At 46.2% G+C, this 25,484-nt stretch overlaps 1 protein-coding gene across 1 annotated transcript in view; it reads right to left on the bottom strand.

Moving 5' to 3' along the window:
- Nucleotides 1-25,193, bottom strand: part of LOC144805750 (uncharacterized) — a 69,093-nt gene extending 43,900 nt beyond the window's left edge. Inside the window, exon 1 of the mRNA XM_078672231.1 lies at nt 25,062-25,193. The gene's annotated coding sequence lies outside the window, so the exon portion shown is untranslated. The remainder of the gene's footprint in view (nt 1-25,061) is intronic.
- Nucleotides 25,194-25,484: the final 291 nt, after the last annotated feature.

The raw sequence follows: 25,484 nt of genomic DNA on the forward strand, positions 1-25,484 counted from the left end.
AACATGGAGTGTCAGTGAAAGAATTTTACTTTTGGAAAGTTAAAATGGCTTAATGTTGCAAGCTGACTGACAAGATGGTAACAGTTAAGTAATGGAAATTTATTTAGGTGTCTGTTCATGTGTATTATGTTTTGTCTTCTGATTAAAAGTTATAATTGATGTCTGTTTGTTATGAGAAATGTCTCTCTTTTGTGTGTTGTGTATTTTTTTTTTTGCTTCTGCCCACAGATCATTCATGGATTGTTCTGGGCGATTTTAAGGCTGACAAGACACGTGAGTTTGGTTGGTTAAAAAGGGATGTGTTTTTGCGTAGCCTTTGGGAAGAAATGTTCATGTGTTTTTTTTTTTATGTTTGTGTATTTGGTCCTATCATGAATTGTTCCTGCGGGTCCTGTGTGTCAGAAGAGACATAGTGGGTTGTATTTGACAGCCAAATGTCCACTAAATGGTGATTTGCTGTCAAAAGGAGGGTGAGGATTTTAAACCTGACAAATTAAGCAAGCCCAAATATTGAGTTTTGGGCTGCAGGTTCACAGTGCATAAAGTAAAGGACTTGAAGTGTGTGCGTCGCAGCTCATTTACATATGCTATTGTCTTGTCTATGTTTTTTGTGCTTGATATACAGCAAGTATATCTGATGGCTTGACATGTGCGTTTTGTGTTTATGTTGTTGCTTTTGATACTATTACAAGTTTACCTGTGTTGTGAAGGGATATACATGACGGTGTGTATCCTGCAAACAGTTGGGTAGATTTGCTTTGACACTAAATTTCACAGAAAGACAGACAACACTTCATCAGTGTATGTCAAATTTGGCTTTAATGGTATTTGAAGGAAAATAAAAAAGAGATATACAGAATCAAAGTGTGTCACATGCTGTTAGTCACGTACTGCCCCTCCCCTTAAGGAACAGGCAGCCCTACATTTATGTATCCTGATTGGACGTAAGGATAATATTATAGATTTGTGACTCTTGTGCATGGTGACCTAATTTCTATATTACATTAGTCAGTTTTGGTCTGCTTCCTAAGTAGTGTATGGCTTTGTACCAAAAAGGAAACAAGGTTTCATTTTTCCCTGAAGAAGGGAACTGGAACATTAGCTGTGATTACAGTATATGGTGTAGAGGCCAGCGGTAGAGCTGACTATCATGAACTGGGATCTGCTAAAGAGACGCTTAACACTGTTTGCCCTGTCACGAGGAGAGAGTTGCCCTTGCTGTGCTGTGTGAGAGACCGACCGCCTCCCACCGCCAGACCCCAGCTCTACCATCGGGTCCGGCCGCCGAGCGGAGCGCGGCGCTGGTCGTCCCCAGCAAACTACAATACCCAGCATCCTTGGAGACGCTTCCCGCGTCATTCACGCGCCAGGCGGCGCATAAAGCTGCTGTAACCCCGGTCGAGGGGTGGATCTGCTAAAGAGACGCTTAACACTGTTTGCCCTGTCACGAGGAGAGAGCTGCCCTTGCTGTGCTGTGTGAGAGACCGACCGCCTCCCGCCGCCAGACCCCAGCTCTTCCATCGGGTCCGGCCGCCGAGCGGAGCGCGGCGCTGGTCGTCCCCAGCAAACTACAATACCCAGCATCCTTGGAGACGCTTCCCGCGTCATTCACGCGCCAGGCGGCGCATAAAGCTGCTGTAACCCCGGTCGAGGGGTGGATCTGCTAAAGAGACGCTTAACACTGTTTGCCCTGTCACGAGGAGAGAGTTGCCCTTGCTGTGCTGTGTGAGAGACCGACCGCCTCCCGCCGCCAGACCCCAGCTCTACCATCGGGTCCGGCCGCCGAGCGGAGCGCGGCGCTGGTCGTCCCCAGCAAACTACAATACCCAGCATCCTTGGAGACGCTTCCCGCGTCATTCACGCGCCAGGCGGCGCATAAAGCTGCTGTAACCCCCGTCTCGCGGGACGCCGGGCGAAGCCCGGGCCAAGGGCGGGCCCGTTTCAGCCCGTTCCAGACTGAGCAGGACTGGACTGGGCCACGGTATTTACATTTACTTTTTTAGCCCGTAACCTCTATATTGTGACCCACTGTTGGTTGTGGACATTGTAATTGACTTATAATTACTACTAGTTTTGTAGTACTTGATGTCATTAACTATGAATAAGCGTACCAGAAGTAAAAATACCTCCAGCCTAACTGACATCACTGGCCCACTGGACTTATTCATCACCAAGACTCACGAAGTCATAGATAAAAGTATACACATCCTAGAACGCAGGGTATCCCATGAATTGGAGGTCGCAAGAAGGTCGTCCATGGGGCCCCTGGCTTCTGCACAAACCCCTATTCAAAAGGGACCAATTATCCCATTGCTTAAGCAAGCTGACAACACGAACGTATTAATACACACTGTTCCTAATGTTGTCGATCTATCTGCTACCCAACTCTCACTTGGGTCTAACTCCTGTGAGGATTTAGAAAAAACACCCGATCTACAATTCTCCCAAAATGAGCAGGATACTGTAGATTCTAATTCTACGGCCAACCGGGAGGGTGCCATAAGTAAGAGGCAAAACACAGAGACGACCTCACACGAGACTATTATAGCTCTGCACAACACCATGACCTCACCCAAATTAAATACTGACATAACCTTACCAGATCAACTGATTTCTTCCAACACTGGTGCTGATTGCATATTAACTCTACATGAAGCTGGTCTCCGAGAGCTGACAGAGAACAAAGCTCTCGGGGGTGGCATACAAAAACCATGCACCGCATGTATAACATTACATGATCTCATCACAAATAGCATGGGCCGGCTGCTAAAATATCACTTGCAACCACTGGAGAAGAGCATCATGACTATTGAGAAGCAATTAGCTAAATTAAATATTCCAGCTTTCAAACAGAACACACTGGGTACACCTGCCAAGGGCCTGGGGATTGCGAAAGATTCAAATAATCCGGCCCAACCCCCGTCTTTACCAGTTACTCGGCCCAAGTCCCAGCCGCTTGAAAAAGTTGTAAATCCGGAAGCCCAAACAAACGATAGGCAAAACAAACAAACTACTTCAAACCCTGCCCCAACAGAAGGGATTGATAAACGAAAAGGCCCAACTGATAACGCCCAAAAAACCCCGGCTCCTGTGGAGCCAAATAGCCATGCAGCAAAGCAGAAGGATACCCTACAGACATTACAAAAAGCCCAACACCCCCAGCCACAAGCCATGGAGAGGAAAGCCCCAAGGCACAGGCGTCCGATACACCTGCCGCCCGAGGCGACCCCATACACTGTTATACTTACTGGGGTTACTGAGCTGGCAGACGGTACAGACGAACCTCCTTGGTCGCTGCGCAACAAGGTACTGCAGTGGTTGAGCCAAAACAGACCTCTTCATCCATCCAATCAAAGTAGTATCATCTCAATGAAAAGAGTGTTCTGGATTGGCGATACCAAAAAAAGTCTACAGGGTGACTGTATTGTACTTAACTGTGAGGACCCCGCTACAGCGGATTATATCTCCTCATGGCCAGCTTTAGAAAAAAGTGGGGGGATTGACGTACAGCGTCTCGCCTTCTTTTATCCACCTCTAAACACCTTTAATTATGGCGACCCTAATAGTTGGGAGGAAGTACAGGACTGGCCTTGGACACAGGTGGGGCACTATAACAGGAACAGAAATAGGAACAGTAACAATCACTGGAATAGAGGATGGGATAATCGCCCCTGGCCGCCGAGAAGAGAAAATTCACACCATGACTACTGGAGGGGGGCCCCCACAAGGAATAGGTACGACTGTTTGGACATGGTCGATTGACCAATAATGGCAACAAAACATAAAGGAAACAATCTAGGTACCCCAGTTGAGCCCTGTAAAAATGATCATAAGGTTACCATTGCTAATATCCTGCCCTTAGCGAACACATCTGATCCCCCATTAGGGGAAACATCCCTTACTCCCTCAATTTCGCGGAAAACCGCGCAACCCCATAGGGAGCTAGAACACAACATAGAGGGCGCTGAGAGGTCAATTCCCCAGACACTGACACCAGAAACCAGTCAACATAAACTTAACCTAAAAATAACTTCCTGGAACATCGCAGGGCTGAACAACAAAGTAAGGGCCCACTCATTTCTATCCTTCATGGAAAAACAGGACATAATATGCTTACAGGAATGCTGGGACCAGGAGGAGTCCCATATTGAGGGTTTTAGTACCTTTTACATCCCGTCGATACAGGGCAATCGAGGGAGAGGGTCGGGTGGCTTGTGTATTTTTGTTTCCAATCTGTGTAATACAAAACTGTCCACATACATGGCAAGCGGATCCAAAGTAGAGGTGGCTAGATCTTTGCAAGGACTTATGGTCAAAGCAAAGGGGTGGTCCCTCTTTGTGGTTAACATATATATCAACGTGCCAAAAGTGGAGCCTAAAGCTTTAATAGCGGAGCTCACTACAATGCTCACGAGGGGTGGCCGGGATGCAGACTGTATCCTATTAGGAGGCAATTTTAACTGCCATCTATGTCCTTATAGTGCCACAAAGAATTGTGGCATTTATAACTTAAGAGGGGACCCCACCACACATTTCGAACATTCCATCATGGGTAACATGCTAAACCAATTAATGCATGATTGGGACATGGGGTTTGCCAACGAATTATGCGAGCCTTCAGTAGCTTTCCAGACAACCTTCTTTGGTCGAGGGTCAGGCACTACAATCGATTATATCCTAGTGTCCAATAGGAATCAGGGCTGCCTGGAGGAGTTTACAACGGAAGATTTGGCACTAAGTGATCACTTCCCGATTAGCACCACTATTTCTGCTGGGAAGACGGACAGCCCTGCGTCAAGCTTACCCAGCATCCTTCATGGTCACTCAGTGTCTCTGGCAAGAAAGAACGGTTATGCCATAAAATGGGCAAAAATCGATGCCTCAACCTTCCTGAAGGAATTAGTCCAGAAAGAATTGAAGCAATTTACGACCTGCTTAGAAATTAATATTAACCCTCAGTCAATTATAGAGGCTTATGGAAGGATAACAACTACGATAAATGATAAGTTAACAAAAAAACTAAAGACAGGGACAGCAAAGAGAGCACATGGCTGGTTTAACTCCGCCTGCTCCAGAGCACATAATGATCTGTTAAAGGCATTAAAGACACTCCCTAAAGACACTAGTTTGATTAAGGAGGCCAGGCGCGTCTATAAGCAGACCCTACGTGATAGGCAGGACGAACTGAAAAATCAGGCCTGGGAAGCCCTAGTAAAGGCAAGCGCCGTTAGGGACAACATTTCTTTCTGGAAAGAAATCAATGCCCCTTTTTTCTCCACGGACAGCAAGGCTGACTCGATGGAGATAGCCATAACTGAAGACGTCTGGGTCGATTATTTTACCACCTTATATAAAAAAGATCTAATAACCATGACCCCAGATCATGATACTAACAATAGGCAGGGGGATCAGCTAGCGAAGCACGATAGTTTCCCTTTAAACATAGTTATTACCCCTCCAGAGGTCGAACTAGCAATCTCTCAGAGTGCAAATTTAAAAGCCCCCGGACCAGATGGAGTCGCCATTGACTTATTTAAAGACAATGTAGATCTATGGGCTCCTCTATTAGCAAATGTAATAAACGCGTATAGCAAAATGGGTTTCCCCGACACATGGCATGAAGCCATAGTTATTCCAATATTTAAAAAGGGGGATAGACAGGAGCCAAAATGCTATCGCCCTATCTCGTTGCTAGATACACTGAAGAAAGTGGCAGGCAGAGTATTGCTAACTAAACTGCAAACCTGGTCTAAGAGTGAAGGGATCTTATCGAAATTACAGTATGGCTTTAAAACGGGCGTAGGCACTGTAGAGCAGGGTTTAAACCTGGCCTTAATAACAACCAAGTATATTAGAAGCAAAAAAGGGAATCTCTTCCTAACATTCGTCGACTTAACCTCGGCTTTTGACTGTTTAGACCATACTGTGTTATGGAAAACCCTGGTTAAGTTGGGGATAGATAAAAACATTCTTTATTTCATACAGGAACTATATAGAGACGCAGGTGCCACGGTCAGATACGGCAAAAATGGCGAGCGAACCAAAAAATTCCCGATAGCAAAGGGCGTTCGGCAGGGCTGCATCCTTGCGCCATTCCTTTTTAATTTATATATTAACGAGATAGCAGACTTTTTAAAAGATCTTGAAGTAGATTACCCCAAAATAAACGGCATCTCAGTACCACTATTACTATATGCTGACGACGCCGTGATCATGGCCCGCACACAGTTGGGTCTTCAGAAAGCATTAACAGGCTTCTCAACTTTTATGACTACGAGAGGTTTAAAAATAAACGAGGGAAAAACATTTACAATGTCATGCACCCTGAGGAAAAACACACCAGACTGCAAAACCTTCGTTAATAACACCAAAATAGCTATGACCAAAACCTTTTCGTATCTAGGCATCATATTTAACAACAAGGGCACATGGTCAACAGCAATAACCTCCCGGAACCTGGCCTTTTCTCGCACGATAGGTTCTCTGAAACAATTTGCAAAGAGACTGGGTAGGAAACCTGTGGACATATTACTTAAGATTTACGCAGCTAAATGCGTGTCCACTGCTGTAAATGGGGCCGGTATCTGGGGATTAGCAGATTGTACACCAATTCAAACAGTGGAAAATGCCTTTCTGAGGTACTTATTAGCAGTCCCCCGTTCCACGTCCACTACTGTGTGCCACAACGAACTGGATAGAGTCCCTATCATCGACCTGATAAAGATAGCGCCAGTGATGTTGTGGTTTAAGATCTGGACATGTGATGATACAGGCTTCAACAGGGAAGTAATCCAAGACTGTTTAAACTACTCCGCCTCTAGCAAGCAGCCATGGTTAGCCTACGTGAAAAAGTTTTTGTTTTCCATTGGTAAACCAGATCTCTTCTCAAACCCCACATCATGCTCACAAATAGCAAAAAAAGCGTTAAAAGTGGCATGCCTTGACTTATTGGAGGAACGAAGATGGTACCTAGATGGGCACAAGTCCACCATAGTAGCCCATCGCAACATCTTACATGGTACTGGTCTTCACGTTTACTTAGCCCCAACCTATTCGTGCTATCACAGAATGCTCCTGACTCGAATGAGGACGGAGTCTTTTTACAGGTTAATAACATTCCCTGTTCCGAATGATTGGTCTGCTAATTTGGAAAAATGTCCGTGTGATGACCTATCCAAACAGTCAAATTTACATTGTATTTTCTTTTGCAAGTACTATCAGTGGGGGAGAAAAAGGTATCTGTTACCATTGTTAAAGTCATGGGGCGTGAGAACTTGTAAAACTGCACTGGTCAGACTATACATGATGGAAGATGAACTTACCATAGTGACAGCGATAACATTTTTGACTTTCACTGTAAAGTGTAGAGGGACCATGGGAAACGATTAGGACTTTATTGGACAAATTAAAAAAAGTGTAAAACCGTATTATAATGTACCTTATAACATCAGATAATACGTATACAGTAAACTGTATGAACTCCAAGAGTCTTTTAATTAATTTTTAGAATTTGTAGATGGTTTTTTACGAATTTTACCTGCTTTTTCTTCATGATATGTATTTTTGTAAGAAATTTTATAACCAGAGAAAAATTACTCAGTCTGCTTACGTTTGTATTCTGTACGCTTTTATGGTTTTTTGTCAAAATACCGAATAAAGCTATTTTTGAATTTGAATTTGAATTTGACTATCATGAACTATTTTGATTTTTATGTATCACCCCCACTCTTGGTGTTGTGTCACATGCCTGACTATCACCCAAGTAATTTCTTGTTCTTCCTATAGATTTTTCTTTCGTCACTTCTCCCCTGATTGATGTTGCATCGTCCCTAGTAATTGGGGATGTTAGCTGTGTCCTAGTCCCATTTTCCCTTTTCCATATTCCTTTCATCACCAGTTAGCCTTCTTTTATTTTTATTATTGTATTAGGTTCACACTTCCAGATTGCAGTAATGTCCCAGAGACCCCCATATTATGTATAAATCCCTTTTGTATAACAAGACTGGTTTTTAAGAATTTTCTTTGGGCCTACCTCGATGTTTTCCAGTCTGACCGTCATGGTAATGATGGACTGGTTAACTGACTCAATGCTATTATAAGACAAGTTTCCACATTTTGATCATTAGCCTGTGTATTGCATAGTGCACTTGATGAACAGTTATTAAAAGGGAGGTATCTACATGTCCCTGGTAATCTGTATCATGTGATTTATTTTTTGAGATGTTCTAGATAAGGAATTTAGGAACACCTAGACTTAATTATTGAGAGAAAAAATGTGTTTACCCCATTAGACGATGTCACTATGTGTGAGGACATCCATTTAGATAAAATTCTCCTATAGTTATCTACCCTTAGATGGTAGAGGATATGCTCTCACATGGAAACCCAATTGAAGAGATTAGAGGCACTGTTTTGCTTATTGTCTTTGTCTTTGTATTCTATGAGAATGACAATGTATTTTAGATCACAAAAGTCCAATGGCGTATGGCCACTCCCTCGCAGATTGCAGGCCACCTGCTTGCAGTCCCCTCGTTATACAATGAACTGTTTTTGTACTGAATTGAAGGAAAATAACAACTATGTCTCATTTCCTACGCCACTAGGTTCTGCGGGATTAAGTCATAATAACCTGCGGACCTTTGATGAAAAGCTAATTCCCATCAGTGTCAGTCCCAGCACCCAGAAAGCAGTAAGGCTGGACAAGCAATCGCCAGCGCGCAATCAATGGTATCACCAAAGCATCAAACTTGCTCCATCAGACGGCATTGGACATCACAGAACCAGAATTTCAGTGCAAAAGAGCGAAAGAGAAGGATTAATGTTGTTTTGAGGCTTCAGCCTTCCACCTGTCATGTGCTGGTAACCTCTGACAGTGTGCAGTCCCTTGAGCCCCTTGGCCTGAGTTTTGGCCACACACCCCTTTTCTTTGCTCAGAAGGAAAGGCAGTGCACCGGAGGAACCAAGACCGGCAAAAGGCACTACATTGTGGTACCTATGATTAAATGAAAGAGCAGCCCGAGCATCCTCTGACACTGAAAAGCGAGTGTTGGAGTCTGAAAGTGTTGCTGAGTATGAAAGCCTGTTGCTCTTTCCTGATTAATAGTACTTGGGTCTGCATGAGATGATCTGTGCCCATGATCAATGGAGAGCACACTGTCTGTAGTGCCTGCCGCAGAGGAGAGATATTGGTGCACTGCCTTGAGACATTGAGACTTTCAAATAAGCTGCGAGTGTTTGCCAGAAGGGCACTCCAACGGATACTGAGAAGGACCATTTTCATGAAAGGCCTGAATGAAGAGGCCCATGCGGAAGAAAACAACAGAAGAGGATTTGATGAACAATAGAAGCCTGCCGGAGAGGCTTGAACGGACTCTGGGTATTTCCCGTGCGATTGCATAAAATGGGTGTTAGGAGACTGATTCTGGTTATTTTGCCGGCATTATTTTTAAAGTAGTATTCTGTTTAGTAAAAGCAGAATAAAGTCCATTCTATGTGGAAGAATATCCCTTTTCACCTCGGAGCATTGATGAGGATCACCACTGTTTCACCTGAACATATAATAAGTTACTGAAATGCATAGGAGCCATAAAAAAAAAATGTTACTAGATAATTTTAGGATTTGCTTTCTGCTTAGAGTTGTGAAAAATGATAATTGTGTTTGTAATAGTGGTCATTACTTTCTTCTGTTGTCCATATGTTCTTAATAACATGTTTTCTAGTATTTTTAAGGATGACATTGTCTTTTGTGGATTGGATTGTTTTCACTACCCAATTGACTTCTGCACCCACCTCCCAACCCATGTCTTTTCCTACTACTACTTCTTTGCATTCTTTTCATATCTTACCTGAACACGAGCAGATTAGAAGGTCGGAATTTGTGAATAATTCTTTTGTACAGCTTCTGCATCAACACCAGTTGGTAGTGAACACCACTAATTGTTGTGTGTGTGGTCTTATGCCACATACTACAGATAGAGGTATTCCCTATTTGGTTCTGTCATTTAGTTACAATGGGTCTGTAGGGGCATATCAGACGATGTTTATTTATGCCAACGAAGTCCATCCCTTGCGTTCCATGAAAGAAAACTCGAGTAATAATGTCTTAGTGAAGGGAATAACGGATAATATTGACATCGATTCAGATACAGACTGAGTGATTGTCTATGCAAGGGCAAAAGGAGGGTGTGGGGTTCTGTGAATTCTGAACCCGTGGGTTCCATTTTGTGTATGGCAGCCATTTTGTGGTTGCCTTCACATAGGCCGATGATTGTGGCTGAATTAGTCTTTTAAGGACATTTACACCTTAGCTCGAGATCGTGCTGACTCCTGTTTGACCTGAGTGAACTGACCCTGTTGCCTGAAGCTGACCTTGTTAAACCAGTTCCTGCCCTTTAGCTGATCAAGATTAAGGATCAGAGCACAGGACATCATAAAGTTTTACTGCACACAAACATGCCTTATCCTACTTCTATCTGTTTCTGTTCCTTCTTTTATGGTCTGTTTATGATATGGGTTGTGGTCCTTTTATTATGGGTTTGTCCGGCTTGTGTAAGAAGGAATGTTAGGCATTTTGCATGCTTGCAAAAGCTAGGACTGCCCCTTACTTGTATGCTGAAGTTTGTAACCCTAAGCATATAAAAGGCCTCTGTTTGTTGTACTCTTCAGACTACCTCATTCAGTTGCTACGGCTTCTGTGTGACGTGGCCTCACTTATTAAATTTAATAAAGATGTCTTTTCATATTTTCAGCTTCTGTGCCAAGTTCTTTTTTTATTAGTAAGTATTCCCTGAGAATGAAGATGTAATTTCTTCAGCATGCCTAGTTAAGAAAGGTGCAGACGCATCCAAAACGCCTCAGCCAGACTGATCATCAACGTCCCCCGCCACAGCCACAGCCACATCACCCCCTACCTGGGAGCCCTACACTGGCTCCCCATCAACAAGAGGATCACCTTCAAGCTCCTCACCCACACACACAAAGCACTCCACAATGCCGGACCAGCCTACCTGAAAAGCAAACTCAGTTTCTACACCCCCACCCCGAGCTTCACTCCGCCAGCCTCGCCCTCGCCGCTGTCCCCCGCATCCAACGAACCACCTCCGGCGGCAGATCCTTCTCCTACCTCGCCACCAAGACCTGGAACACCCTCCCTACCCACCTACGGCAGACCAAAGACCCACTCGCCTTCAGAAGACTCCTCAAGACCTGGCTCTGCGAGCAGTAGCGGCTCCCCACCCCCCTCCCCTCAGCACCTTGAGACCCTCACAGGTAAGTAGCGTGCATTACAAGTACTCTGATTGATTGATTGATTGATTGAACTCACCAGTGTATGAAGCACAAAAGGCGCAGCAGAGGTCGTGTGCACGTGTGCAATTGTACGGTATAGAAATTATTTGTGGTTCATCAGTGTGGGCACAACTGAAATGAAGATGAAGCACGCGTGGTTCAGCAGTGTGCACAACTACCCAGTATACAAAGCATGTTTGGCTCAGCAGTGATTGCCCCATTACAGTGCGTAGAATTATGCAAGGTCAGCCGTGAGCCTCTGACTGGAAGCAATAGTGGTTTATAGGGATGCATGGCTCGCCACGGTGCTAAATTGCACTCAAGAAACCATGTATTGCTCAGCAGTGTGTACTACAGCAAAGTACAGTGAGCATGCAAGGTACTGCAGAGTGTGCACAAGGGTACAGTAAATGAAAGGAGCTTGACTTTTATAACAAATAATCAAACAAATATTGAGAGAATACACAGTTTAGTAATGCAAGCATGATTAAGTAGCTACTGCTGGTTATAGCAGAAGTGTCACAGCCAACCATATGTGACTACCCAGATCCTAGATGCCTAGGAAACATGCACTGCTCAGTACTTTATTTTGTTCCTGTGTGTGTCAGCACAAAGATTAGGTGTGGGATGCTAACGTCTGTGTTTGTGGGATGTGCATGCACCGCTGTGTGGCCCACGTTATCAGTTTGGTTGCTAGAAAGCATACACTGCTCTCCTGTCAGTTCGCTGACCCTGTCCATGCAGGGATTTACTTTGCACTCAGACAGCAGATCTAACAGAGCAGAGAGTCCACTGCAAGCCCTAACAGCAGCAAGCCCCTTTCACCTCTGTTCACATGCACCATAAACAAGTACTTCCCAATAAGCACACGGTCATTGAGAGTGCCAGCCCCAGTGCCCTATCCGTGCTCAGCCATAGGCACATGCAGACCCGGATGCAAAGTGCAACAATTACCTGGGGCTCCCATGCCGCTCAGCATGTAGAGGGGGCCCAGGGGCTGAAGCGGGGCTGAAGCGTGGCTGTCCGCTGACCATGGAAGAGAGCGCTGCAAGGTGCTGCCGCAAGACGGTCATGCTGCTAAATCTTTTTCTTTTTAATTACTTAAAAACTAATCAATGGATTTACACCAAATTACGAAAAGAGATCTTTCTGGACCAAGCTCTAGCTTGCTGCCAAATTTAGTGTATTTCCGTTCAGTGGTCCGGCCTGTAGTCATGTCTTAAATCCCTATGGGAAATTGCATGGGAAAAAGGCATTTTGGACCACCCTTTTTCTCGGCCTCTACTGACGAATGACCCCTAAGCTTTCCAGACAGCAGCTGAATTGAATGGTAAACTAGCTTAAAAACTTGTTTAGACTCATCAAATGGAGCCAAAGTTGTTAGCAAAACAAAAAAAACTTTTCCTACGGAAGCTAGGTCCTAACTATAACTACCTACTGGTGACAGCTAGTATTTCATATATATATATATATATACATACATTGCGCTCATTTTTTCACGCACGGGGAACCGGCGACACGTAGAAGGGCTCTAACCTGCAGTGACTGTGGTGCATTAGGTATTTACAACTACTCCACGCAGTATACGGAATACACATGGCGAATGAAATTTTAAAGGAGTGCGAGGCATTGGCTCTTAGAATCTTTAAATCAAAGTAAGCTGTGAGAGTTGAGGGCGCTGCCGATGTAAGCGATGCCGATGGCACAACTGGCACTTTGAAACAACGAGGAATAACACTAGAAAACAAGCATTTACAATGCAATGGTCTCGGCATTATTAAAGGTAGAGCTATTGGCATTGCTTATGACATTTTTTTTTTATATAATCTTAAATAAATGGCATTGTCATTTACATTGCCAATAGCTTAATCGTTAAATAAATGGCATTGTCATTTACAATGCCAATAGGTTAATCGCTCGCAAATGCATGACCTATTGCATTTACACCCACACAGAGACACACACACAAAGACACACACAGAGCCACCCACACAGAGCCCCACACACACACACATCCACACCCACACAGAGCCCCCCCACACACAGAGCACCACACACACACTTACTAAAAAGCACAAAGTCTTCATACAAATAAAAATATAATCATGGTACATCAGCTATAAAATAGGTTTCTTTACCTCAGTGTGTTGATTCGTGCATTTTTGAAAAATCCTACAACCTACTGCCACTGTTCTGACAAGGGCAGGGCCACATAAATGACACTATTATGAAATCATGTGATATTGTTTAGCAAGGTATTCCCAACCTGAACCCTGTAGTTTTTTTAAAAGTAAATTGCACTTTAAAAACTAACTTCTTGCTTATTTTATGTAATTAAATTATATCAAAATATAGCAGTTTTGATGAGATTTGCGCCTCATTAAACTCACTTAACAATGGCAGAGGTATTAATTTAAGTCCTGCGGAGTGTGACGTTGCCGCCAAAGTACCACTGAGTGAAAATCCCGGACAATAGAAGCAGAAAATATAAGAACTGAAAGTTGTCCTGCAGTGAGCACTGCCACTAAAGTACTAAAAATAAACCAAGCTATGGCCATGCTTCGAATGACAAATTAAAATCTGGGACCAGGGCGACTTGTGGGATTGTCTTTCAGATGTGTAAACCATATGTATATGAAAACTTATTTTTTTCAGGAAAACGTAGCCTAAAAGCTGAAATAAATCGAGAGCCATCCACTTAAAAAAAAAACTGATGTGACAAGTGGCATTTCGCAGCAAAAATCTAAATCCGAAACCATTGATCATGGGCAAGCACTGTTGATAGCTGACACTTGCTTTGTGCTGCTACATTACATTGCTTTATGTCATCTGACGTCACTGGCACCTAAAAGTCACAGAGTGACCGGGTATTAGGGTGGAGTGAACATTATTTCTGTGAAGTGCACTGGGGATGTGCTAGTTCGGTTCACACTTTCATACGAGGGGGAGGGGCGAGCCACTCCGGCCCTGCATGCAGCAGGCACCAGGCATGCTGCTGTGGCTCCAGATGGCGCCTGCCTCCGTAGCTCACCTGACACACTGGGTGGGGGTCAAACAGAAGCCATGCTTCTTCACCGTAGGATCTTCCATCTGATGTCCACTAGGAGCTCGAGGAATGTATGTTGACAAGAGTGTATTCAGTAGATGTCAATCTAAACCATTGTTAGTCATGCAGATACGATGCCCATGATCGCAACCCCTTTCAGAGGCCGCTCCATCACTACTCAACCAGAGTACAAAGTGTGGACAGAGCTATTCCAAACCACAAAAATGCTTGTAGTAAGGGGCAAGACCCAACGGAAGTATATCCGGTACACCACACGCAGCAACCACATATATCCACAAACTCCGCGATGGCTCCTGATTTCATAAAGTTGACATGTTCGATAATATTACATGTGTCCAATAAAGTAAGCTGTGTCCCTTACACGCCCTGAGTCTGGCAAAACTCATAATATCCCTGTGCCTTAAAAAAACACAACCTGGCCTTGTAATGCAACTGGTGCATCATGTAAAGCTGTCCAATACTGTCAGATCAAGTTCGCGGTGTATTAAACTGCCAAAAGAACAATACATCAGGGACACACAGCCCCCAAGATTTTTTTAAACGAGGCAAGCCACTAAAAATGGTAGAATAAACGTAGGAGCGCGCTTTCCTGATTGAGTAGCCTGCACCAAAGCTCCCAACTCCACGTGTGCAGGGAGGCGCACAGTGTGATTCCAGATTCCATTCCAGAAGCTTTTATGTACAGCATAAACGATCAAAAACTGAACACACATTTAATTATTTCGTTGTAGGCAGCCCATAGTTTGGCGGACTCAGGCAAGTTCATACAGGGGTGGAGGAGGGGGCGTGATGTCCACAAGTAGCCTCACACAAAGAAAGAGGTGCCATGTGTGAAGAAATCGGTGGGGGTCTGATGAGCACAGCCTCTGGGGGGAAAAAGGACGGCTCACTTTGGTAGAGTGCCGGAGTAGCCTCACGTACGGAAAGAGGTACCATGTGTAATGAAATCAGTGGGGGTCATATGAGCACTGCCTTGCTGTCGAAAAGGAATGGTCTCGAGGGCAGAGCGCTGTTAAAACAAGAGCGTAACTGCACCGCCATTAACCCCTAAAACTACCACGATTTACAGAAAAATGAATGTTACTTCGCCACAGTACGGTACACCGCTTACAGCATCACCCGATTTGCCCTGAAACACATTTTACTGCCGGAAGAGAGAGGAAGAGGATAGGAAGGGAGAAGAAGGCAGGAAAGCAACAGCTCACCTTCACTGCGAAAAAAAATGGCGGCCGCAAGCTTCCGAACATTTTCGGATTTGGGGGCGTGTTCGGCGTTCTAAAAGGGGGCGTGGCTAAAAAGTGGAAAGAACAGCACGAACATACCCCCGAATCCGAAAGAGACGGAGCTTCTTTCGAGGGACGCCTCTTTCCTCCAATGGCTGGCCTCCGTTTAGGAAGCCTGCCAATGGAGGAGAGACGGAGCAGAGAGGTGGGTTAAACTGCCCTACTGAACATCATTAAATCTCCGACTTCCGGCTGGCAAGCCAGCCTTCGGTCCTCGACCTAAAATGAGGAAAAAGGAAATCAATTGATGGTGGGAAGCCACATCGCTTCAAAATTACCTGGATGTAAACAGGATAACGAGAGGCCTGAGAAACTAGCTACTGAAGGATTGGACAGAAAATACTAATGCATGCTCGAATACCATGCTCAGAATCCTGATCAAGAGTGCATGAATAGAGCATACGGTACTAACAAATAAAATCAAGGGCATAATGGATGAATTTGAGAAAGAAATAGATCTGTAAACTGTTAAGAAAATACTTAAGCCAATTGAAAAACGCCTCAAGACCCATGAAAAGGATGTAATAGAGCGCAAACTACGCAAGTTCCTTCGGGATGAACTGGATTACGCAGCAGGAAGGATTCTGACTTTTGCCAAAAAATTTGATAAAGCCCGCCAACAAATTGCTAAAGATAGAACACTGTGAGCAATGGAGCAGAGAGTATCGGAATCAGGCACGGACCAGAGCTCTGAACTCGGATCGTACTGAGAAACAAGATGGCACCAAAGATTTCTTTTTCCGAGGAACTTCGGATGCTACAAAAAGAAAGCGAACACTCATTTCAGGCAAAACAAAGAGGCAGAGGAAGGGGCACAAAAGTGAAAGCCAGAGAAGAAGGCAACGAAGGAAAACAAACAAACAGCGGAATGGGAATAAGGGGCCAGCAAGGAAAGAACAAGTAATGGCAGTACAATCGAAGGAAGTAACGGTAATAAACCTCTCTAAACCACAAGCCTCACATGAGGACATTGAGACTCTTAAACTTGGACTATCCTTTTGTCCTACATCACAAGTAAATTATGCACAATTAAGGATTTATTTATTTAAGTTTGTTAGGAAGGTGAAATTGTACAAAATACATGCATTACGTCCAAACAGGGAAACAATTGATGTGACAACAACTACCAATTTTCCTCAGACTGCCCTTACAATAAGAGACCTTGAGGTATTACAAACACTACACAGTTTAGAAGGAATGGAAGAGACCACAATCATATCTAGTAATTCCAATGACTCTCTAGATCCCACTAATATTGACTATATTAACAACATCCTTGGTATCGACACAGGGGATACTGAGGCGACGAATTTTAGAATGCCATCTAGATCCATACCCCAACTACCCAAAAACAATATTGACGTATTCTCAGACACAGTTGCAGAGGACATTTTGAAACTAAGTAGAGAACACTTGAAACAGAGTAACTTGAACAAGAGACAATGGAACACATTAACTGAATTACAGAAAGATCAGACAATAGTCATCAAACCCTCCGACGAGGGGGGCAACATAGTGATAATGTGTAGAGAACTATATAAAAGAGGGACTCAGACAGTTGAGGAATAGCACCTGTTACGTTAGAACTGACAGGGAATATTTACAAAATGTAATTACACACTATAAAGAAAGACTACTGGAGTGGCATGAACACCAACTACTCAGTTGGGATGAGCTACAGTTCCTATAAAATGAAACACCTACCAACCCCACACTTTACCTCTTACCAAAGGTACTTAAGGATGCACTAAACCCACCAGGTCGTCGCATTGTTCCCTCAAAAAATAGTATTTTTGAAAATACCTCAATCTATGTAGATCATTTTCTGGCACCATATGTACAGAATTTGGATTACTATATTAGAGATACGCAAGACTTCATCCAAAAATCCAAAAATGTGTTGGGACAAGGAATGTTGGCTAGAGTGTTTAGACGTGGAAAGTCTGTACACTAGTATTAGGCATCAAGATGGAATGAATGCCTGTAAATACTTTCTCAGAATGAGAGATGCTAAGGTTCTACAACACACACAGATGATCATGTAAATGATCGAAACGTGTCTAAAGGAGAACAATTTCCTCATTGAAAATACATTGTATAAGCAAATACAAGGAACAGCCATGGGGACTTGCTTCGCCCCCAGCTATTCCAATCTTTTGGTGGGCTGGTGGGAGTAGCACGTCCTCTGAAATCAAGATCAGAATAGATTCATTGGTCAAATCAGTGTGTGGCTCCGGTATATTGATGATGTCTTCCTCGTTTGGGAGGGGAGTGAGGAAGACCTTAAAATCTTTTCATCTGTCATCAATAACAACAACATCAATCTGAGATTCACCACGAATTACAGCCAGGAAACAGTGGATTTCCTTGATATATGAAAGTTTCACTCAAAAATGGCACACTCCAGACTGATTTCTATAGGAAGAACACTGCTGGCAATTCGATCCTCCTTGCGGATCTATCATCCACCAAGCTACTGCTGGAGTATCCCCTATAGCAAGTTTCTCAGAGCCAAAAGAAACAGTAGCACCAAAGAAGGCTTTAGGAGAACCAAACAGGAGATGCAAGATCGCTTTAGTGCCAGAAAGTATCCCATGAAAACCCTTATAAAAGCTAGCATAAGGGCTGATAAAAAATCGAGAGATGAACTTTTACAAGGAAAACCACATATATCAAGGGAACCTAACAAAGAACCGATACGATTTATCACCAAGTTTACAAGTCAGACAAACAACTTAAGCAAGATCTTAAAGAGTAGATGGGCAATACTAACACATGATACCACCTTGAGTCCAAAGAGAGGCAAAAACACCCAACATCACTTTTAAGAGAAATCTCTCCATAAAAGACATGTTAGTACACAGCCATCTCACAAGTAAAAGACAAACTTGGTTGCAACAGAGTCGAGGTTTCAGAAAATGTAGTCACTGCAAGGCGTGCAAATTCAGCACTAACGTCTATGAGATTACCCTAGACAGGATTAGGAAGAAATACTGTATCACTAAACCAATCACATGCGAAACAGACTATATGTAGTATATTTAATCATCTGCCCATGTGACAGATGAAATATAGGGTTGACTACCTTTCCCATACAAAAGCGTATACTCGAACATTGGCATGCCATCACAAATGCAGACATGAGCTACAGCACAACACTTCAGGGAACACCGTGATGGAGACTGGACCAAAGCCAGATTGTTTGGCATTGATACTGTTGTGAAACACGCTAGGGGTGGCAACAGAACTACTGCATTACGCAGAATGAAATCTAGGTACATATTAGAAGCAGGAAGTCTTGCTCCACATGGTATGAACCAGGACGAAGAGCTTTACACACATTTGTAAATTAGAAGCTCCTATGTGTAACTCATTTTTCTTTTCTTTTGATGATATTTCTAATGGTCACAAATGTATATAGTTCTTTCTGTAGACATATCACATTCATCATCGATAATATTTTCTCCTCTTATAATGGTTTTCCAAGATGCAACACAAAGAAGGCTGTACTAAGGTTGTACTTACGTTACGCTGGTATACTAAATCATTCTTTTTCTCCCTTATAGATATTTGGAAGCTTCCATGCACATCTGTTGGTAGCGTTAAGGAGACTATAGAAGGCGACCCCCATGTGGCAACACCTTTTGTAATTAACTGAGGTGGAAGTACGATTTAGTTTCATTTGGGTACTATACCCTTAAGCACAGCAGCATTTGTTTGTCAGTTTTGAGTTAGGGCACTAGACCCTAACAAGAAATTATTTATCAAAATAAAAATATAATTCAGAAATAAGCAAAACATAGCTGAACTGTCATAGAAACTGTACTATACCTATTATATGGTGGCTAAAGTAAATATTATTGGTAAAGCTTAGTTTACTAAATAACAACTTTTGTCCGTCCTTGATAAAGTTTTTGTTGACAAAGAGTCGAGGAGGAATTACAGAATGTGAAGAATTTTGTTTATGTCTACTTGAACGTTTTATTGCACGTTGTATAAATGCAATGAACATAGAGAAAAACGAGTTATGTGAAAAAGTTTGTCAGATTAAAACGCGCCACTTTCATTTGCCAAATAAAAAACAGTGATAAAATACTACTGCTTTGGCGTGGCTGTTTTCTCAGGAGTAACAGGCAAAGCGGAATACATGTGGAATATACATATATATTCACTGAAAAAACTACAGGTTACATGGACATTAGAATTAGGTCAGATTTCTAAGTCACCCATACAGCCACTCATGCACCCACTCACTCAATACAACCACTCGCATTTACATACAGACAGACACACACCCACTCCTACCCCATAGAACCTCTCATACACCCAATCCCAACCCCACATAACCCCTCACATACCCATTCACAGACCCTTACCAGCAATCACACAATCAGTGACTTATCCAACGAGCCACTCACAAATCCACTCACGCAGATAAATACAGCGCATTCCTGCCCTTTCCCTACCACGCAGTGCAGCTAGGTGGCTTGCTGAGCTGCGCTGCGTGCCCCTAAGTGTAGTTAAGGAAGTGCAGTATGGACAGATTTATCACACTGAAGAGTAAAGAGCAGTGCTGCGCGCTCAGATTTTCTCTTTTTTAAACGCCCCTCGGACTGTAGTAAAAAGTAATTCTATTTGCAGACCACAGATGGGCTCTAAACACCCTGTACAGAATAGTCAAAGGCAGAGGAGTCTGCACAGATTTCTTCTTTTATTTTTGATCCCCCTCACAGTGTAATAAAAAGGAGTGCAGTGTGTGCATATTAACTTGCCTGTCAACAGCCCTCATAGAGCAAGGAAAAGCAATGCAATATACAGATGTTCTCGGTTCTCAGAGATTATTAGTAAGCTGAGCACAAATTTCTCACAAAGTAGCAAAAAGCAGTGCCGTTTTCACAGACATCCTCTTGAAAGTGCAGTAAAAAGCAGAGCAATGTGCACCGATTTCTCACAGTGCAGGGGCACAGACTACTCATAGTGCAGTACAATGCATGGCAGCATGCACAGATCGCTCATAGTGCAAATAGCTGTGCAGCATGCACTGATTCCACACAGTGCAGTAAGATGCATGGCCGCATGCACAGATCACTCATAGTGCAAATAGCCGTGCAGCATGCACTGATTCCACACAGTGCAGTACGATGCATGGCAGCATGCACAGATCGCTCATAGTGCAAATAGCCGTGCAGCATGCACTGATTCCACACAGTGCAGTACGATGCAGGGCAGTGTGCACAGATTTCTCATAGTGCAGTAAAAAGTAGTGCAGTGTGACAGGTTTCTCATAGTGCAGTAAGATACAGTGCAGTGTGACAGGTTTCTTATAGTGCAGTAAGATGCAGTGCAGTGTGCACAGATTTCTCATAGTGCAGTAAGATGCAGTGCAGTGTGACAGATTTCTCATAGTGCAGTAAGATGCAGTGCAGTGTGCATAAATTCACCCTTAAACACACATAAGGACCACAAAAGTCCCCAGGGCCGAAGGAAAGCCCCTTCACCCTCCCAGAGGTCCCCAGGTAGAAGAACCTAGCTCAGTCCACCCCCTTCAGTGATGTCTCGTAGTGGGGTAAGACGAAGTGCAGTGACACCGATTCCTTATAGTGCAGCAAGGTGCAGTGCAGTGTGCACAGATTTCACACAGTGGAGTTAGATACAGTGCAGTGCACTGACATAGACTGGTCATAGTGCAATAAGATGCAGTGCACTGCACAGACTCCTCATAATGCAGTCAGATACAGTGCAGTGTGCATAGATTTCACACAGTGCAGTTAGATACAGTACAGTGCACTGACATAGACTTGTCATAGTGCAATAAGATGCAGTGCACTGCACAGACTCCTCATAATGCAATCAGATGCAGTGCAGTGTGCACAGATTTCTCACAGTGCAGTAAATAGCATTGCAGTACTCCAAAGATTCCTCATAGTGCAGTAAGAGGCGGTGAAGCGTTCACAGGTTTCTCAGAGTGTACTACGTTACAGTGCAGTGTGAACAGACTTCTCAGAGTGGAATAAGATGCAGCACAGTGTGCACAGATTTCTCATAGAACACTAAACTGCAGTGCAGTGTGCATAGATTACTCATTGCAGTACAATGCAGTGCAGTGTGCACAGATGTCTCACAGTGCAGTGGCACAGACTTCTCGTAATGCTGTAAGATGCAGTGACGTGTGCACAGATTTCTTATAGTAGTAAGATGCAGTGTGCACATATTTCTCACTGTAGTAAGATGCAGTGCAGTGCGCATATAATGCTCACAGTACAGTAAGAAACAATGCAGTGTGCATAGATTATTCATAGTGCAGTAAGATGCAGTGCAGCATGTACAGACTGCTCATAGTGCAGTATATACAGTGCAGCGTGCAGAGATTTCTCACAGTGTTGTATGATGCAGGGCTGCGTGGATAGATTTCTCACATTACATTAAGGTGCAGTGTAGAGTGCAAAGATTCTTCACAGTGTTGTAAAGATGCAGTGCAGTAGCACATATTCCTCATGCAGTAAAATGCAGTGCAGCATGCAGTGATTTCCATTGTGCAGAGGGAGGTTGTACAGAGATTACTCATAGTGCCGTCAGATGCAGTGCAGCGTGCACAGATTCCTCATAGTGCAGTAAGATTCAGTGCAGTGACAGTTTCCTCACAGTGCAGTATGATGCAGTGCACAGATCCCCTCTTCAACAAAAAATGATGCCCACAAACACCCCCAGGGCAGGAATGAAAGCCCCCCAGGGCCCCCGGATAGAAGAGCCCAGCTCAGCCCCCGAAGCCCCCGGATAGAAGAGCCCAGCTCAGCCCCCGAGGCCCCCGGATAAAAGAGCCCAGCTCAGCCCCAGGGGCCCCAGGATAGAAGAGACCAGCTCAGCCCCAGGGGCCCCAGATAGAAGGGCCCAGCTCAGCCCCAGGGGCCCTGGATAGAAGAGCCCAGTTCGGCCCCAGGAGCCCCCGATAGAAGAGCCCAGCTCAGCCCCAGGGGCCCCCGGAGAGAAGAGCCCAGCTCAGCCCCCGAGGCCCCCGGATAGAAGAGCCCAGCTCAGTCCCAGGGGCCCCAGATAGAAGGGCCCAGCTCAGCCCCAGGGGCCCTGGATAGAAGAGCCCAGTTCGGCCCCAGGAGCCCCCGATAGAAGAGCCCAGCTCAGCCCCAGGGGCCCCCGGATGGAAGATCTCAGCTCAGCCCCAGGGCCCCTGGATAGAAGAGCCCAGCTCAGCCGCAGAGGCCCCCGGATAGAAGAGCCCAGCTCAGCCCCTGAGGCCCCCGGATAGAAGGACCCAGCTCAGCTCCAGGGGCCCCTGGATAGAAGGGCCCAGCTCAGCCCCAGGGGCCCCCGGATGGAAGATCTCAGCTCAGCCCCAGGGCCCCTGGATAGAAGAGCCCAGCTCAGCCGCATAGGCCCCCGGATAGAAGAGCCCAGCTCAGCCCCTGCGGCCCCAGATAGAAGAGCTCAGCTCAGTCCCAGAGGCCCACGGATAGAAGAGCCCAGCTCAGCCCAAGGGGCCCCAGATAAAAGAGCCCCGATCAACCCCAGAGCCCCCCGGATAGAAGAGCCCAGCACAGCCCCAGGGGCCCCTGAATAGAAGAGCCCAGCTCAACCCCAGGGACCCCGGATAGAAGAGCCCAGCTCAACCCCAGGGGCCCTGGATAGAAGAGCCCAGATCAGCCCCAGGGGCTCCGGATAGAAGAGCCCATCTCAGCCCCAGGGGCCCCCGGATAGAAGAGCCCAGCTCATCCCCAGGGGCCCCCAGATAGAAGAGCCCAGCTCTGCCCCAGGGGCCCCCAGATAGAAGACCCCAGCTCAGCCACAGGACCCCCTGATAGAAGAGCCCAGCTTAGCCCCAGGGCCCCCCGGATAGAAGAGCCCAGCTCAGCCTCAGGGCCCCCAGATAGAAGAGCTCAGCTCAGCCCAGGGCCCCCGGATTGAAAAGCCCAGCTCAGCCCCAGGGGCCCCGGATAAAAGAGCCCCGCTCAGCCCCAGGGGCCCCGGATTGAAAAACCCAGCTCAGCACCAGGGGCCACAGGATAGAAGAGTCCAGTTCAGCCCCAAGGGCCCCCGGATAGAAGAGTCCAGCTTAGCCCCAGGGCCCCCGATAGAAAAGCCCAGCTCAGTCCCAGGGGCCCCAGAAATAAGAGCCCAGCTCAGCCCCAGAGGCCCCAGGATAGAAGAGCCCAGCTCAGCAACAGGGCCCCCAGATATAAGAGCCCAGCTCAGCCCCAGGGGCCCGCGGATAGAAGAGCCCAGCTCAGCCCCAATGGCCCCCGGATAATAGAGCCCCGCTCAGCCCCAGGGGCCCCAGATAGAAAAGCCCTGCTCAGCCCCTGAGGCCCCCGGATAGAAGGGCCCAGCTCAGCTCCAGGGGCCCCTGGATAGAAGGGCCCAGCTCAGCCCCAGGGGCCCCCGGATAGAAGAGCCCAGCTCAACCCAAGGGACCCCCAGATAGAAGAGCCCAGCTCTGCCCCAGGGGCCCCCAGATAGAAGACCCCAGCTCAGCCACAGGACCCCCTGATAGAAGAGCCCAGCTTAGCCCCAGGGCCCCCCGGATAGAAGAGCCCAGCTCAGCCTCAGGGCCCCCAGATAGAAGAGCCCAGCTCAGCCCAGGGCCCCCGGATTGAAAAGCCCAGCTCAGCCCCAGGGGCCCCAGATAAAAGAGCCCCGCTCAGCCCCAGGGGCCCCGGATTGAAAAACCCAGCTCAGCCCCAGGGGCCACAGGATAGAAGAGTCCAGTTCAGCCCCAAGGGCCCCCGGATAGAAGAGGCCAGCTCAGCCCCAGGGCCCCCGATAGAAAAGCCCAGCTCAGTCCCAGGGGCCCCAGAAATAAGAGCCCAGCTCAGCCCCAGAGGCCCCAGGATAGAAGAGCCCAGCTCAGCAACAGGGCCCCCAGATATAAGAGCCCAGCTCAGCCCCAGGGGCCCGCAGATAGAAGAGCCCAGCTCAGCTCCAATGGCCCCCGGATAAAAAAGCCCCGCTCAGCCCCAGGGGCCCCAGATAGAAAAGCCCTGCTCAGCCCCTGAGGCCCCCGGATAGAAGGGCCCAGCTCAGCTCCAGGGGCCCCTGGATAGAAGGGCCCAGCTCAGCCCCAGGGGCCCCCGGATAGAAGAGCCCAGCTCAACCCAAGGGACCCCGGATAGAAGAGCCCATCTCAGCCCCGGGGTCCCCTGATAGAAGAGCCCAGCTCAGCCCCCGAGCCCCCAAATAGAAGAGCCCAGCTCAGCCCCAGGGGCCCCCGGATAGAAGGGCCCAGCTCAGCCCCAGGGGCGCCAGATAGAAGAGCCCAGGTCAGCCCCAAAGGGCCCCCGGATAGAAGAGCCCAGCTCAGCCCCAGGGGCCCCCGGATAGAAGAGCCCAGCTCAGCCCGGCTCCTGCAGAGATTCCCTCCAGGATTATTCAGTCTATTTCTACAAACACAGCAGAAGGTGCTGACAATCTCCTACCTGAGCAGAGACCTGTGCAGACATGTCCAGGCTCTCTCCTCCCCCTGGGGTCTGGGGGTGGGAGGTGCAGATCTGGGGTCTGAGAGGGGTCTGCAGATGGAGGTAACTGCACAGACAGACAATCGTTCCTTCCTCCTCTGCTGCAGGCTGCAAACACCAGGAGAGGCCGGAAGTGATGTCACCGCAGCTGCTCGTGCTGTCTCTGCCGCCGCTGACCCGGAAGAGGAAACCCTTATCCCTTTCATTTAATGTGCAGCTCAGTGGGTTTCATCAGCAGGCGAGGAGCGCCCTCTGGTGGCCGCTGACGGAACCGCCGCCTCCAGTCTTTAGGAGTGAATTGGAAATAGCCTGAATTTCATTAATTATATGTAAGAAACTGCTAGAATTAAACTGGACAATATTTTCAATTTTTCCTGTTTCTGT

The sequence above is a fragment of the Lissotriton helveticus genome (genome assembly GCF_964261635.1).
Source record: "Lissotriton helveticus chromosome 1_1 unlocalized genomic scaffold, aLisHel1.1 SUPER_1_unloc_22, whole genome shotgun sequence".
NCBI classification, from domain to species: domain Eukaryota; kingdom Metazoa; phylum Chordata; class Amphibia; order Caudata; family Salamandridae; genus Lissotriton; species Lissotriton helveticus.